General features: G+C 43.0%; 1 protein-coding gene across 1 annotated transcript in view; it reads left to right on the forward strand.

Moving 5' to 3' along the window:
* The window catches only part of TBL1XR1 (TBL1X/Y related 1), a gene marked incomplete at its 3' end in the record, with an annotated part of 85255 nt that overhangs the window by 30227 nt on the left and 38339 nt on the right, over positions 1–16689 (forward strand). The window contains exon 2 of the mRNA XM_079539860.1: positions 4997–5061. The remainder of the gene's footprint in view (positions 1–4996; positions 5062–16689) is intronic.

Genomic DNA, 16689 nt, shown 5'->3' on the forward strand with positions numbered 1-16689 from the left:
TTATGTCCTCTTGTTACTTTCAGGGAATTCCTTATTCAGACATTTCAGCAGCACTTCCAAATGTGATATCTACCTGTGACGTGCATCCCACCTCCCAAAGCATGGCACACTTGACACAGAGTTCTGATGAATTCAATAAATGAGATTATTTAAGAAGAAATGAGTCGAAGAAGCATGTAGGGTGGTACCCTTGCCCTACTCTAGCAATTTCTGGTGCTTTCTGCAGTGGACTGTTTCTTCTGCAGCACCATGGTGAGTCCCAAAGCAGAGGAACATCTTGTCTGCCCTGCCTGTTTTCAGATATGGAGGACACCGGGAGCAGAAATCTCAGTGAGAAAGGTCTTTTATCCAAAGCTGCCATTTGAGCTTTGTTCCGTACCAAGATTACAGACCTGTTTAGAAGCCCTGGTAACCTTGTTATCAGTTCATAGGAACAGATTCCCGTGCTGGCAAAGGAAGGGATCTCTGCCATCCAGCTGTGATGCTGTGCTGGAAGTCACTGGTGGTTGTTGCTGCTGAGGCTGTTTGGGAAGTGCTGTCACAGGGAACAGACTCTTCCTACCTCCAGGAGAGTGAATTAAACACAATTTGGAACTTTTTTTTTTTTCTTCATTTTTTTTCCCCCTGTGGTGAATTTAAATTTTGTTTGTATTTTTATTCTAGAACTGAGATACATTTGTCAGTGAATCAACATCCACTATTTTCAGAAGAGAACAAACAAGCAGCACAAATTAAATGTACCTGGGGTTTATATGGATGCATGGTGGTCATGTACATGGCAGTGTAGAGGTGGGATTTATAGCACATCGTGCTCAGCACTTGGAGCAAGAGCTGTTGGAGCAACAACCATTCATGCTCTTCCTGCCCTCGGCTGGGTTATACTTTGTTCTCTAGGATTTTTAACTTCCAGTTTGTGAATTGGGTTACTTACTAATGAATTTCATTTAAATGACTTGCAAGTGAAATTGTGCTGCAGCGGGGCTCTTCCTCCGCCTTCCCTGATGGTACAAACTAATTGGTATTGACAAGATTACTCTGGTGCTTTATGTGTTTTTAATGGGGCTGGCCAGTACGGTTTCCTTTCCAGCAATTGAGCTTCCTTTCCTTTCAGTATGTTATAAGCAATCTTCTATGATTCCCTCAGTTTTGGGCTTTTAAAGAAATTTTTGTTAAACGTGGAGGCAACTGCTGCCGTGCTGCAATATTGTCTTGCTTTAGTCTTGCTTTTGTGTGCTTATCATAGCACAGTGAGTGCTGCATTGTGCACTTTGAAGGGTGCTTGTATATCTGGATTCTGTTTTCTCCAGAGCAGTTGTGCAACTTTTGTGTGTGTGTTTGTGTATGTATATACATATTCATCTAAAAGTCCAGAAAGTTGGCTTGCATCTGTGTTTTCCAGATTTCTTACATAATAAAGACCTAAAACCAGAACCAAGGTTAGGAAATGGAGATTTCTCAGTTAATTGGCAGAGGAAAGCTGCTTCAGATGGAGCTCAGGATCAGACAGACACCTCACTGGGGATCTCTGAGTACCGAGTGTGATCCCACGTGGCCTCGCATGCAGTGCTGTGATGAGCCCCTGAGTGGTCTGGTTGTGATGCTGGGCCTTCCCTCTGGCTTGGCCCTTAAGCAGCCCCGGGCTGGCTCATGCTTGGCAGCACCAGCCCAGCTGCAATTAGCCACGTGATGACCATTTTTAATGCTGCCTTGTGTGCGGTCCTCATTTATTCTTTACCATTTTCCCTCACTTGTCCATATTTGTTTCTCTTCTTGACTTGGTCTTCTTGACTCCAGTTGGTTGACCTTCATGACTTGTGATAAATCTGAATTCAGTTTCTCTCTTAGATCCAAAAGCAGATGTTATTGCAGAAGTACTGGGCTGGTTTCTTTAAAAATCCCATAGATTGCAGTGAAAGTGTGATTACAGGAAGTAACTTTTGATTTTCTCTGTTTACGTTCCAAGCGTGGCAATGGCAGAATCACCACTGGTTTTGTATATGCCTATTAACCAAATGAAAGGAAGGATTCAATGCAGTGATTAGTTTTCAATTTAGGCTTTTAAAGCTATTGTCTGATGCTTTTTGCAGCCTAGTTACTGAGGGGAACATCCAGGATTTAGTTATTTTTAATTCTGTTTTGATTGGGACACTCTGCAGATACTGAAGCCAGATGAAGGTGGGTCACTCGAGGAGAATTGAGGAGGAAAGAGCTGTCCTTGGAAGGCCTTTGTAATTCACAGAGCACAGCATTTAATGAGCAAATTTGTTATTAAAGCTCAAATAGCACAAAAGTCTCAGAAAGCAGTATAAACATTGCTGTCCTAAGAGGATTAGAAGAAAAATCCAAGCATGCAAGTGGAAATGGGGAGTGGCAGCAGCTCTGCTCGCGCAGAAGATGATGAGCATTTCCAGCCCCAGTGCTGGTTTGTCTTGGTAGCACACCATTATGACTTGGTGATGATGACAGGCCGAGATGCTGATAGCATGAGCTGCCATTTTGGTTTTGCTTTTAGCTAGCAGGTGTGGGGAGAGCCTTGCTGGTGGGGTGGTCTGTGCGGTGCGGGCAGAGCTGGCCAGAGTGTGCTGCCAACCCCGGGATCTGGCAGGATGCACTTCTTCCTCAAGCTGTATTTCTTCTTAGGTTGAGAGGAGTAGTCCAGTCAAACTGAAGGTGTTCAAAAGAAAACACCAACAAAAACTAAAACCACAAAATCCTGCTTTCTCGGAGAGGAGGGATCTAAAGGCAGCAGCTGATACTCTCTGCACAGGTGTGTCTTATCAGCTTCAAGGGCATTTAGTGGGTTATTTTTAAATGTTGGGTAGTGTGGCTGTTACTACACCTGGTCACCTGGTCAAATCAGTGTAGCAGGTCGTCTATAAAGAGAGCGAGTCTAAAATCAATACATTACAGCTGTCACCTGCTTTATTTCAAGGTATGTGCCAAATAATAAATTCCAATAGGATAAATTGGGAAGGAAAAATCCACTGACAAGGCAGAGTCGGTGCTCAGCACTGGGCTCTGAAGAAGGACGTCCCAGTGTTTTCCAAAAGTCTGTGTCATTTCAAGTGCTCCTCTTTAAAATCAGAGCCACAGCAGACAAGGAGGAGCGTAGCAGAGTCAGGGAGCTCTTGGTGTACTTGCTTCTCTTCTTCCAGGTTTTCCCATGTCCCTGTTCAGTTCAGATGTAAGGCACAGGTGAGGAGGCTGGGCATCCAGCCTGGCCGTGAGGTGTGCGGGCAGTTGGGGCAGTGGGCACTGAAGAAGGCCTTTCTTCATTGGAAGGGTTTGTGCAGTTGCTATTTGATTTATGTTTGACATGTTCCTTTGCAAGTGAAACAACCTGAAGGACATGTTGCGTGGAGCTCTCCTCCATCGTGTGCGAGACACAGACCTGACACTGATCTATCCTGCTTTCAGATGAGGAGGGCAGATATTGGTTGTTTCTTTTTGTTTTTGAGGAAAACTCCAGTTGTTGGTAAATAACGTTTGTTTATGGGATTTGCTGAGCGAGCCCACAAAGCCTTTTCTTCCGTGGTGCCCTGCAGCCCTTGCGGCAGGGAAGAACACTGTGACCAGCCCCACGTGGGCCAATGTGCCCCTTGGCAAGGGCAGCTCACCTCTCCTCATGTACATACCTACTGCCCTGCCAGCACAGCCAAGGAAAGGAAAATGAGCATGTGTGCAAATTCTTTCAATTCCCCACATACTCGCATTCTTCAGCATCCTCTGCAGCAGCTGCTTGTGCTGTTAGGTTCTGCCTGCTCTGACGGTGGGTTCAGACATGGGTTTGTAATCAGCCGTTTCCTACCGATTGACTTTGGGAATGGCACTTGAGAACAGTGTTAGTCACGAGCCCTGAAGGTTCTTTACTTGCTGTAAAGGTTTTTGAATAGCTTGGAGATGTTTTGTTTAATCTAAAACCAGACGGATAATGCTTTACTGGTCACCCATATCCTTCTGTCCCTCTTTCTGCTCTTTGAGTGGGTGATGAAATTATTTCCTAACAAGAAAGGTAGTGTGCAAGTACTTGCATGGTGAGCAGCCATGCATAAATGTTGGTATGAGTAAAAATAATTCACTGGTGCTACATGGAAATGGTTACAGCCCTGCATGGAGTCCACACACACACACACACACACACACACACACACACACACACACACACACACACTTGGATGTGGAAAAGTGTTTGCCTGTACTTACCTATTTTATTGTAGGATGCATGAAACAATTACCAGGGGAATTTAAAGAAAACAATGGCGGTCTTATGTTAGCATGGGAGGTTTTGGACTACATTCTTCTGCTTTGGAAGATGGGAAAGATTTCTTGCAAGATTTCTGTTGTGTGCATATTGCCAGCTTCGGGCAAGCAGTGCGAGCTGCTGGCTCAGGCGCTGAGCTCACTGCAGAGCTCTGGGCTGTCTGGTGCCTGGGCACACCTGTGGCTGTAAACCTGGTTGTCCAGCACAGAATGTGGTAGGAAAACAGCTTGGATTTATTTATTTATTTGAATTGCTGCTTCTCAGTGGATGTAACCATTTTGTAAAAGAGTTTCTCTGTCAAAGCACTGCAGTGTTAATTTTTATGTGGGGCTTTCAGGGTGTTTAATGTCCATTGCTGAAGTTTGTTTCTGGAATGGATTTGGCATGGGCAGAAGGTCTTGGGAGCTGCCTGCTGTGCCTGGTTAGCATCCCACAGTCTTTTCTGGAAAGTTAAGGCAAATCCAGACATGAGGGCTTTGATACAGGTAGTGGTTTGTGCTCCTGATTGGGTGCAGTACTGTTGAGGTCAGGCAGTGGTGGTGCTCATCGACCAGGCAGTGCTCAGAGGTGGGTGCTGCAGGCTCCCCACTGGGTGCTATATGATGGGGCTCTGCAGGTGCAGGCAGAACACGAGTTTGGTGCCAGGAGCAGTGGGGTGGGCTGTGCTGTGTTAATGCTGCTGTTCTCAGAATAATAAATACTAATTTTTCCTATTTGTCTCCTTGTTTCTTTCAGCATCACCCCTCTGTGGCAAGAGACACCTGAAAGGAAAACTTCTGCATATCAATGCACTGCCAATGGTAAGTACCTTTTTAACTGAGTTAGCGGTGTGGTTTCTTCTTGCAAATACACCGTAGGTCCTCTTCTGCTGCAGACAGTACTTTCAGAGTGACTGTGGTGGTGGTGTTTTTTTCCAGTACACAAATTGATTTATTTTTTTTTTTTCCTAAGAAACATCTAGAGCTTTATTCTGTTTGACAGAATATTGAAGTTGTTTCTCCTTTACCTTGTGAAAAGTGGGGCAGCATGTTAATCTTGAAGCAAGGAGAGTGACTTGAGAATGACATAGCTCATCCTGCTCGTGGCTGGTTTTGCTTCCTCTTTTGGCCAAAAGCCTGTTCTGGGCAAGTTGTAGGTGAGATGAGTGCTCTCTTGACCCCCTTGGGGGAGGCTCTCTGCTTCTTATTTCAATGCTAACAGCATCTCCTATTACAAATGTACACAGTGTCAGGTGTATTTTGCTTCAGTGCATTTGACAGAGGAAGACCAGTGAAGTTAAAGTTCTCTCTAGAAATAGTCTTGGTTGGTGTGATCTTCTTACTCCCATCTCTGGAATATTACTGAATGTTTTGGATGGCTGGAAGGTGATATTTGCAAATTGTCATTATGGTGTATTTCTGTATTCTAACAGTTGTGTAGGTGGAAGGCAAAGGTGAGTTCTGAAGACTGAGTTCCAATTCTGAGACTGGAACTTAATCTGTGACTTTGATTAGATTCAAAGTCTCCTTTCAGCAGTTCTGAGTCTTAGGTTATCACAGTGAGCTGCGTTATGGGAGTGTCAAATGCAGCACTGGACTTAAGAACTACATACAGGAAGTGTCAGCCTGCATTTCAGGCATGTCTAGATCATTATGCTCAGTGCTAAAAGGATGGTGTTTCTAGTCACAAGGTGTGAAACTCAGTTTGGGATCTGAGAGCTGAGTTGATTTGTGTGGGCGCGTGGGTCTAAAGAGTACGTTGTAGTTGTAGTTTCACCAACAGCTTAACAACTCTGCTTTGTCCCATGAAAAAAGTTTGAGAGAGTTTGGGTGTAACTGATTGCTGGGAAATGCAGTCAGTGAGCCTGTTGACTGTGGGACATCACGGGGTGAAGAGTAATGCAGCACGTGTTTGGCACCACGCAAAGACAACTCGGAGATCGGATGATCTACACAAGAGTTTGTGCCCTTTAATACCCTGATGTTTAAGCTCAAACTTTGCAGGTATAAACTGCACTTTATTTTTGCTTGGGATGAATTTCAGCTGTAAGGAACAGAGCTGTGGAGTAAGAAGGTGCCAGTTGTACCTGGTCACATAGCCTGGCATTTTAATTGCCTGAATGTGAAACCAGCAGTGCCCTCGGACTCTTCTGTTGCTGCTGAGTTTTCACTGTGCTGTTGACCTTTTCCCTACAGGAGGCTTCTCTGATTTCTTTTTTATTTTGTATTAGTTGTGCGTGGTTTTAGTTATGACTTGAAATTCAGGTCTGTGTTACTGCTTCTCTTAAAAACGTGACTCATTCTGTATTAACCTAGTCCTTATACTTCATAAAATTTTAAAGTACTCAGAGACTCTGTTTGAAATGTTGCTGCGTTTTGCCCTAATTTTCCCTCTACAAATTATGTTAGAAATTCAGAATTGTACTCTCTCAAGGGCATGCTCGTTGTTACAGGGATCGTAAAACATGCTCAGCTGTAACGTGTAGCAAAGTGAAATAGTTTCTACTTCTGCTTTTTTTTTTTTTTTTTCTGTTTTAAAGGCTGCTTTTACTATAAGTTGGCATATTTCATTATTCCAGAGATTTCTAAACAATTACTCATCTCTTGATTAACTTTGAAACAGTTTGAATGTGGATTTAAGTGCCAAACTAGGCACCTTCATCACCATCCCAAAGTAATGACAGCATACTCCAGATCGTAGTAAAATACAACTGTCGTGGGTTTTTATTATGTTATTATTCTCTTTGATGTGTAGACAGAGTGGGACAGGGGCTGACCTGCAGAAAGCAGTTTGTGCTCTTCTCACAGCGTTGGTTTCATTTGACTACCCGTGTTCAATAGTGTTTTTCAATCAGAAATACGTTTTTGATTCCCATGAGAAATGATATGAGCATTTTGATCAGTCTGCTAATCATGACTGTTAGTTCCATTTCTTGCAAGTCAAAAAAAAACCAACCACACCAGAACGAAAATGCAAAAGTTGTACATCCTCTTTTGTTTTTGCTTTGTTTCATTTTAAAGGTGAATGAAAGATGATGTTAATTTTTTTGTATGTGTTTCAGATATGTTGTGTTAACACATAGGGTACAGTATTAGTTCATTCTTAAAAACATACTGGAATTGTTGGCAGTTTTTGTAAAATCATGTATTTATATTGTGTTGAAGCCTTTTAAAATGGAGTATGGCTGTGGTTAGTCGGTGTGGATTGGCCTCTTAAGGGAAAGTTGAGAAGTTAACAAAAAAAGGCTTTGTGAGGAAGGCAGATAGATGCATAATGCAACGTTTTCTGGGATTTCAGAGGTTAATTTGGAGGCTGCTAACGGGGTGCCTCAGGTCACAAGTGTGAACAAGTGTCACAAGAATGTGTTGGAAATAAAAATGAAAGTCTTGGTCCTTTGGCCTAGAGGCAAGATGGCATCAGATTTTCCATAAAAGCTTTAGCAAACTATTATTATTTTTGCAGTGTGATGGAAAAGCTAGCTTACCCAAGAGGTATTTTCTGTCCTACTGTGCAGTGAGTTTTGGAGGCAGGGCAGTTTGCCTTGCTTTCTTTTTCTTCCTTTCTTTGCCTATGTGTGGGTATGTGTACGTATAAATACATGGAGCTATATATGAGTATTTTTGTTTATATTCATGTGTATGTATTTATATATATGACTAATTTGAATAGAATGGAAGGGGGTTGTCAAAGCTTGTCTAGTCCAGCAGCCTGAAGGAGTGCACAGAAACTAGAAAGCTACTGAAAACTGGCAAGCATTGGGTTTTAGCATTGTATGGCAGCTTGCTGTGATGGGTTTAATTCCGTAGGAATGGTAGAGCAGCTGTTCTTATGTGCAAGAGACTTGTTCAGGAGAAGAGCTTTGCAGGCACCAAGACTCTCACGGCGGGAAGTTCCATGAGTGCAACACTTCAGCATAATTAACCTGACAGGTTTTGCCCAGAAACAGCAAGAGTGGTTGGAGGATGGGCAGGAGAAGCACTCCTCTGAAGAAAATGCATCCACTGACAGGATTAGAAGATATCTGCAAAAACCTCCCTGAGATCGTGAGGGATCTTGCTCTTGCAACTCTTCTGTGGTGCTGTCTGTAGAGTCTTCCTGTGATCTTTCTGCTCCTTCTAAGGCAGCAGAAGGAGTGAGTGAATGTAATTTTCTGGCAGTCCATTTGCTTAAGATGCCCAAGGGCAACAGGAGGTTGTGCCAATAGCCTCAGAGGCCCACAGGGAAGTGTGATGCAAAGGGAAGTGAAGGATTACTGGTAGTTGCCCTGGGTCGGTATGGCAGGTTTGGCTCAAGTCAGGGGAGTGGTAATAGGTGTGAGTGTGCGAGTGCTGTTCTTGCAGGAGCTGCATGTTGTGTCAGAATCACAAACAAATGGTACAGCTGAAGTTTGGTTTTTCTTATGTTAAAAACAGGGGCCCTTGCTTTGAAGAGGATTTGAAACTTGGAAGTCCTTAAGATACTGCTAACATGATGTGAATAGTTGCTTTAAAGTAAATAGCTCTACAAGACTAAGTAGACTTAGTAGTAAGACTACTTCAAATGCATGTGTGTATGCATGCATATAACTTCAGGTGTAGGAATGGTTCTTTTCAGATGTAAGTGAGAAATACTTATGTGCGTAAAGCTAACCAAGCTTGAAAGTGTTTTCAGTGGTAGAGCCTACAAACGCTCATGAAATTTACTGCTGAAGGTTTTGGCTGTACAGCTGATGGAGTACACCTTTAAAAGGAAGTTATCTATGTGTGTATTTGTAGCAGTTTTTGAACTAGTCTAAACTGAGTGATGACATGAAATTTTGGGCTGTTCTGCTCCTTCTAAAATCAATGGATGCTATTATCAACAAAGAAAGGTGGAGTGCAGTGGTTTTCTTGTCTGATAATTGGTTACAGCTGAAAAAATATATTTCAGAGTGTTCATCCATAAATTCTCTTTATTGGATCAGCATGAATAAGCTGACATAGTGGTATATGTGTTGAAGAGGAAGTGCTGGTAATATGATATAGAGGAAGTATTGACTGTATTGTGAGAGGGTGCATACTGTGATAAGAATTAAAAGTTTATTTACTGCTGCATTCTGAGACATCTGTGGAGGGGTTCTTAATTATATATGTGTATATATGTATTTACAAAGAACAAATAAAAGCCACTAGCAGTCTCTGTTTCAAAAGGAAAGCACCGCTTGCCTATATTTTGCTGCCAGTTGAAGTTTACTTACTGAATGATTCAGCTGAAGAGGAAACCACCGTCCTTAACAATTACAAGAAGTGGTGGCTCTCTTGTGAAGTCTCATTTGTTGGAGAACTTTCTCTGCTGATCCTGTAGGCATTTTACAGTTCAGAAATAAGCTTTGACTAAGAATTCTCGGCAGAATCATAAATATGTAATTATGTAAGCAGGCAGGATATGTAGCCCCTGGCAGGTGCCCAGTGCAGTGAATCACAAGAGCAGAGGGAACCGGGCCAGCATCAGGCCAGGGGAACGTCCTCTGTAATCGGATGAGGGCCACTGCAGCTCCTTTCCTATTGCCATTCCTGGTTGTTAAATCGTAAATGTACCCAAAAGCAGTCTGCCTTTGCTGCTGTAGGTTGTCTCCTGTTACTGTTCTTCACTATTCTTCCTTGTTGTCCTCTGCCTCCCGTGCATTGGGGTTTTTCTTTGTACTACTTTCCACTGCTTTTGGTTCCTGATTTAATAGCAGTAGTAGTGCAGCTAGCATCAGATTATATCCGACTTGATCGGCGTGCCATCTGTTTTAGAGGGGAGGAAGATCTTGTGCTTCTGGTGTGGGTTTGCTGCCATATGCCAGCGGTGAAGTTGTGCAGCCTGAAGTGACCCTTTTTCTACTCAGTGAATGATTGTAGGGAAGAATTGGAAATGTAGTGTTAAACATTCCTGTCAGTGACTGCATTTGTTGTAGGACTAGAGGGAATGGCTTCGAGCTGAGCCAGGGGAGATTTAGGCTGGATGTTAGGAAATTCTAGTTTTCTGAAAGAGTGGTCATGCACTGGAATGGGCTGCCCAGGGAGGTGGAGTCACTGACCCTGGAGGTGTTCAAGGAACGTTTGGATTTTGTGTTGAGGGACTTGGTTAGTGAGAACTATTAGTGAAATGGGTGGATGGTTGGACTGGATGATCTTGTAGGTGTTTTCCAGCCTTGGTGATTCTAAGATTCTGCACATCTGAAAAGCACGCTGGCTATGAGGCGCATGTGGAGCGGGATGTGCAGAGAAAACCCAAGGATGGTCCCTGCTGTCTGAGCATTGAGTGTTGTCTTCTGGAGAGGAGAAGCACTTGTGGCACGAGTGTTGTAGGGTGTCACATGTGCCGTCAGGCTGCGATCCCAGTTTCGTTGTTGTCATCAGAAGGCTGACACTGGTTCGACTCAACAAAAGTAAAAGCTCCCGTTAGTTTCAGTGGTGTAGATGCTGGGAGATAATGCGTGCTGCTGCAGAACAGCAGGAAGTCTGTAGGTTGGGGGGAATGGCATTGAACGTACACGTGCTTCTGTTAGCTCAGGACGATACCTGCAGTCTGCCTAAGACCAGGTGCCCTCCAACTGCATGGCCATCAAAGTGGATGCCTGAACAAGAAGCATGCACTTATAAATGAAGACTCTGTAGTACTCCATAAAAACAGAAAGAAAGATCAAAGTAAATGGAGGCTCCTTGTGTTCTTCTACCATGATTGTAATGAACGTATTCGGGATGAATCCTACCATCCCCACCCCCCGGTTGGTATTGATGTAGGATCCACATCCATAAATTGTTTGCATAAATGGAGGGCATGGATGTCAGATGTGAGCCATTATTTGGATTACTTGTCCTCATTAAAGATGTCCATGGCATTTTCCCCTTTCATTTCATTTTTTCTGGCTATACAAGGACAGTATTTTATTGTGTCCTACCTGTGTGTTAAAATGTTCTGTCATACGCACGGGTATTTTGACATCTGTTTCAAAAAGAAAAAGTTAAAATCAGTAACATAAATGAATTTCAAGTCCCTTGTGAATATGAGGGGACTTCAATAATAAACTGACAAATGGAATTTCATTACAATCAGAATAGCCATTGCACTGCTTCCTTTGAGGTGGTTTTCCTGCGTGAGAGTAGATGGTGTTTCTTGTGAAGGCATCTGTGCTGGTGAAGAGAAATCCAGGAAGGCATGGGAATGTAAGATGGGCTGTGAAGAACCAATTTTAAGTGCTTGCTTATTAATGAATATCTGGAAAAAAAGTCAGCAGTGGCTAAAATGAATAGAGGGCAGCGGATTCTTTCTTCATGAATAAAAGAAACAAGTTTAAAACTATCAGGTACATAGCACACAAATTAAGGGGAAAAAATAGATGGTCAAAGGTTAAAGAGGGAATGAAAACACAAGTTTTATGGTCACAAGATCAAATGAGGCATTAGTTAATTTTCCTTTTTTGGTGCAGTTCATCGAGAGTTCAAGTAATTCAGCAGAGTGATTGAACTGGAACAGAAAAGAGTGCCAGAAAACTGATTGATAATAACATAAACAGAAAAATAATCAAATGAACTTAAGACTTGATGTCAGCATTTCACATTAAAATAGTTACAAAAAGGCTGGAATTCCATTCTTGTTGCACAAAATCTGATTTGCATAGAAAACAAATGTCTAACAGCAACAGTTGATGAATGATTCTACTAATGAGCCGTCAGCTTGGATTTAAGCTAGAAGGGGCTGAGGCACAGATGATGCTTTCTGGAGATAGACCATCTGGGATGTGGGAAGTAACCTGAGGAGTCGGTAAGGGTATGAGAACCCAAGGAAATGCTGTGAGGAGATCAATGTGAATTATACATTGCAAATGGAAACAGTGCTAGAGATACTTGCTGTAGACAGAAAATGGCAATAAGTTGCTGTTTGCTACCATCAGTACCCTGAGGCCATCGGCTGCTCTGTAGGTGAGATCACTGCTGCCTTTGCTCCTGTAGGTTTGGTGCTTTTTACAGTAAGCAAATAACAGGTTTGCTTATGATTTTACAAGTGTGAATACAGCTTAGAATGGATTGCTGGCATACCTTTCTGCTTGCTTCATTTCCCAGTTTCTATTATAATTAACTTCTTTAAAAAAAAAAAAAAAAAAAAGCAAAAAAATAAGTAGGAAATTGTTTTGTGCTCAATCATTCAGCCTCAGTCATTGCCAAGATATTGTCTGTGCTGTTGCAGCTTACCAGGGGTAGCTGGTTGAAGACCCCAGGCAGGCTCTGGGGGCTCACGCCTCCTGCTTCTTAGCTCAGCCTGAACGGGCTGCTGAGAAGTGAAGTTGCCTTCACTGACCCATCCAGTTTTGCTCCACTGCCCTGTTTACCTGGGCTGCCTGCCCTTTCTCCCTGTACCAACCTCCCCTTAGCTGAAAGGAGCAGGCGCGCTTTTTTTTTTTTTTTTTTTTTTTTTTTTTTTTTTTTTTAATTCATTCTTGCTCCCCAGTCTTCTCTGTGGTGACCCAGGGTATTTCAGTTGAATTTCCTTCTTCTCCTAGCCTGACTTAACCAAGCTGCTGACTCTGTCTTGCATTAGTTGGACTTTATCCGTAATTGCAGTATGCTGTAGCTATCTGGAAGAAGAATGAATATTTTATCACAGAATCATAGGATCGTCGAGGATTTGGGGTAATGCAACTGCAGCCTCCTGGGATGCCTTCGTGTGTCCTGACATCCTGGCCTCTGGAGCCACTGGCTTTGCTTCAAGAGGGATCTGAGCAAGGGTTGCTGCCTCTGTGTGGGCATGTGTATGGATGTGTGTCTGTATAGGTATGGATTCATATAAGTAGGGCTGTGCACATAAATATAATATATGCATATAATCACAGTAGACACAACGTAAGCACATTAGTTCCATGGATGCCTATAGTGGGATCCATGTTGTCTTTCCTTTCTGAAGTTGCTGTACTTGGGTTTTAGAGAAAAAATTTGAGCTAATCTGCCTGTACTGTTACAACACTTGCTCCAGCAGTACATAGGGCATCATTAGTAAGAGACTGATGAGATGTAGAAGAGTTGTTAGGGGAAGGAGGTCGCCTGCAAAAGAGGAGGTCACATTATTATGTGATCAGAGGAGGGCTGTTGAGCCTAGAGGAAGTTAGTTGTGTTAAGAACTGGGCTGACTTTAATGCGTTTGCTAATTAACTTGACTTCAAAAGTAGGATGTGCAATAAAATTTGCTGATGACGTTAGATTCGGATGTGCTGTCAAAGCTGATGAGGAACAGAGTACTGAGCAGGAGGAGCCAGATGGCCTTTAGGACTTGAGTGAAAAAAGTGGGCTGAAATTTCATAGCACAAAATGGCATGATTGTGCACTTCTGGATAGATGTGAATAGTGCCGTGACCTGGCTGCTGGTCTCTTGAAAATGACAGAGGAACAGAAAGTCTATCAATCAGTTGAGTAATTAGCCTGTTAAATCAGGGGTAACTTTTCACTAGTACCCTGCTGTCTGTAAAACATAGACCTAAGGTCTATAAGGTGTGGGCTGACTCACAGTAGAAATCAGAAAGCGTTACTGCTGCTTGTGTGATAGGTGACACTGCAGTGTGTGACACTGAGTGGATGAGGCAGGCCACATTCAGGAAGGACAGATGTAATGTGGAGCAGATGCAGAAGGAGATGCCTGAAGTGGGAGGGATGAGCAGAGGCTGCTTTGCAGTAGGACACCGAGAGCCTGGTTGGTTTATCTAAATAAAGAGGAGTCTGAGAGGGCATACAGTTGTTTTCTCTAAATATATCAGGGCTTGCCAAAGACTTGAATGGGTACAAGTATTTTTTGTTACACTGAAGGCAGCACCAGGAAAAAATGCATATGTCTTGGCAAGGAGCGTATTAGGTTGGAAATTGAAAAACAGATCTCGTCCATCATGGGAGTAAGATTTTGGGATAATCCACCAGTAATGAAGTGGGAGGCAAAGAGGCCTCCCTCGTGTTGAGGTGGGCGCTTGTTATTGCAGGCTGGGCTCCAGGGGCGACCCAGCGGTGTTCCCAGCAAGCACCATTCGTTTCAGGAGCAGCAGGATTTCTGAAAGAGTAGGGAGCCTCATTTCTGTATTGTGCATCGGCTGTCTGTCAGCTATGTTCTCCTTCGGCAGATGAGGAAATCTAACACATACAGAAGTAAATGATGTCCTCCTGTTAGGCCAAACCTGCTGTTGGAAAAAGACTTTAGTGAATGCCAATGCCATAGGTCAGCAAATTCAGAAATGTGTAACAGGTCTTGGACTCTTCTTTTTTTTTTTTTTTAATGTGGAAATCAATCAGCTATGCAAATATCTTTAAATTTACGCATTGAAAAGAAGTGTTCCCCTCCTTAAACGTCTGAAGCTTTACACAACAAACCCATAGAAAAAATACTTGTTTGGGGTTCTTCAGCTTCCGTCATTATCCCAAGATTAATCTGGGACTTTTTGCATAATGCATGAGAGGAGAAATGTCAGTGAAGGCAAAGCTTGATGAGAGTGTTTCTGGAAGTGCCAAGTTACAGCTGTGGGTGACATCTACTTAAAAAGATCTCAAGTATGCAGGAGTCACGAGTTAGGAACCCCAGTGCTTGCTTTTGAAGAAAAATGCACTGCAGCTTAAGCCAAATGAATTGTTCCACATATTTTTGTGACTTGTAACTCATCTGGTGGAAAGGCCGCTGTGGTTTGTAGGCAGCATTCTGCTCTGTTATTTTCTTGCCCTGGCAGCACGTTCGTTTGCAGTTTGAACAGTGCTGCCTCCCTGGGAATCTTCCATTGGAAAATGGATGCCTGTCGGAGCATATCTACCCCTGCACGTGCATCCTTGCTGGCTCCTGCCCTGTGAGCTGCCTGGAGGTCAGCTAAAAGGACCTGTTGGGAACAAAGATGGGAGAGACGTGACTGCCTGCTGCTCACAGCCTGCTCTGCTCAGCATATGTGAGCCTGGTGTGCTCAGTGAGCTGCAGGGTACCTGTGGAGGTGGGAGGTGATGCAGCACAGACACCACACGTGCTTTGGTGTGTGTGTGAAGAGAGATTTTGTGGCTCGCTCTGCTTCAAATTCACAGTGTACTGACACAGTGCCTCAGCTGTCGTACACTGAAAGCCTTTTTCCTTTATTAATATACAATGAAAGAACTGTACATTCCTATGACTGTAGGATCTAAAGCGCAAACTTCAGTGCAGGAAAAGCATCTACATGTCAACTGCAACCAACTCTGGGCAAGCTGTGTGGGTTTTTAATCACATCTTGGAATTGTCTGTTTTGGGAACCTAAACCTGCTGGATATTTGCTGAATGGAGAAAGAATTCTAGTAGGCAGGTGCACACATAACGTTTTGCTTTGCATAAGGATAATGGCTGTACATCTCTGGAGATATGGCTGTAAAGGAATTCCCTCACCTCAGACCCAGCCAGGACCTGAAGCAGTGTTTGTTCTCGTGATGCTGTTCCATCCTTCAGGCACGGTGCTGCTCTGTGCCCACGTTCCTGCCCATGAGAGGAAGGGAGTCTGTAGGAGGCTGCGCAAAAAAAGCAGAAAACACGTGCTGCCACTACTAGTTGTATACAGGTTGTTTTTTCTAAGCACGGAGCAGTATTCTTATGCAGCTGCTTATCTAGTTTTGCTGCACATGAGCCAAGGACTCACGTTTAACTCTGTTTTGGTACTGAAAATATTTAGTTTCACTGACCAGGGAAGAAATGACTGAACTTAGAGAAAGATGTCAGTGTTCAGCAGTGTATTTATCCTAATGCACAAACATCAAGCACTTCAGGAATAGCTGTACTTTCACAGCCTGAAAACTGCTTGATTTTTTTTTTTTTTTTTTTTTTTTTTTTTTTTTTTTTTTTTTAACTTTCACAGGGAAGGATTTGAAAATAATAGTAATAATAAAACATTTTTGAGTGAGATTTGTCATGTGGACCCAACCTGCAGCAGTGGCATGCAGGCTGTTTGCAGGACCTTGGACTTTGATCAGTAAGAAAGATTGTAACAGATTGTAACAGTAAAATATATTAAAATAACAACAGTTGCACATAGGAGATTTTTTGTTGTTGTGGCTCCCTTACTTTTTTTTATCAACCTTATCTAGTTAGATTACAACCTGTTCAGCACAGCAGCCAAGCCTTACATGTTTCCGCAGTGTTAGTGCAGCGTGGCCCCAATACTGGAAAAGGATCTTCTGCATGCTGCTGCTGCTGTTCAAATAAAGAGTGGTGACAATAATGTTCATACTTTCTGGTTTTAATTGCTGTGAAGGTTCCTTGACCAAAAGAGAGCTCCCTGAAATAGAACAGCAGGCTGTCAGTGAAATGAGTGAAATCCCTGCGGTGTGTTGCGTGTGTTGCTTTTTAATTGCACGTGGTTCTTGGTACACCTTTGATGTAATTATCCACATATAACCACCTCACAGGTCTTGTAGGGATTTGTATCAATGCATGTTGCATTCTGGTAGCAAAGATGACCACCCGAGGGG

The sequence above is a fragment of the Tetrao urogallus genome, assembly GCF_951394365.1.
Source record: "Tetrao urogallus genome assembly, chromosome: 9".
NCBI classification, from domain to species: Eukaryota; Metazoa; Chordata; class Aves; order Galliformes; family Phasianidae; genus Tetrao; species Tetrao urogallus.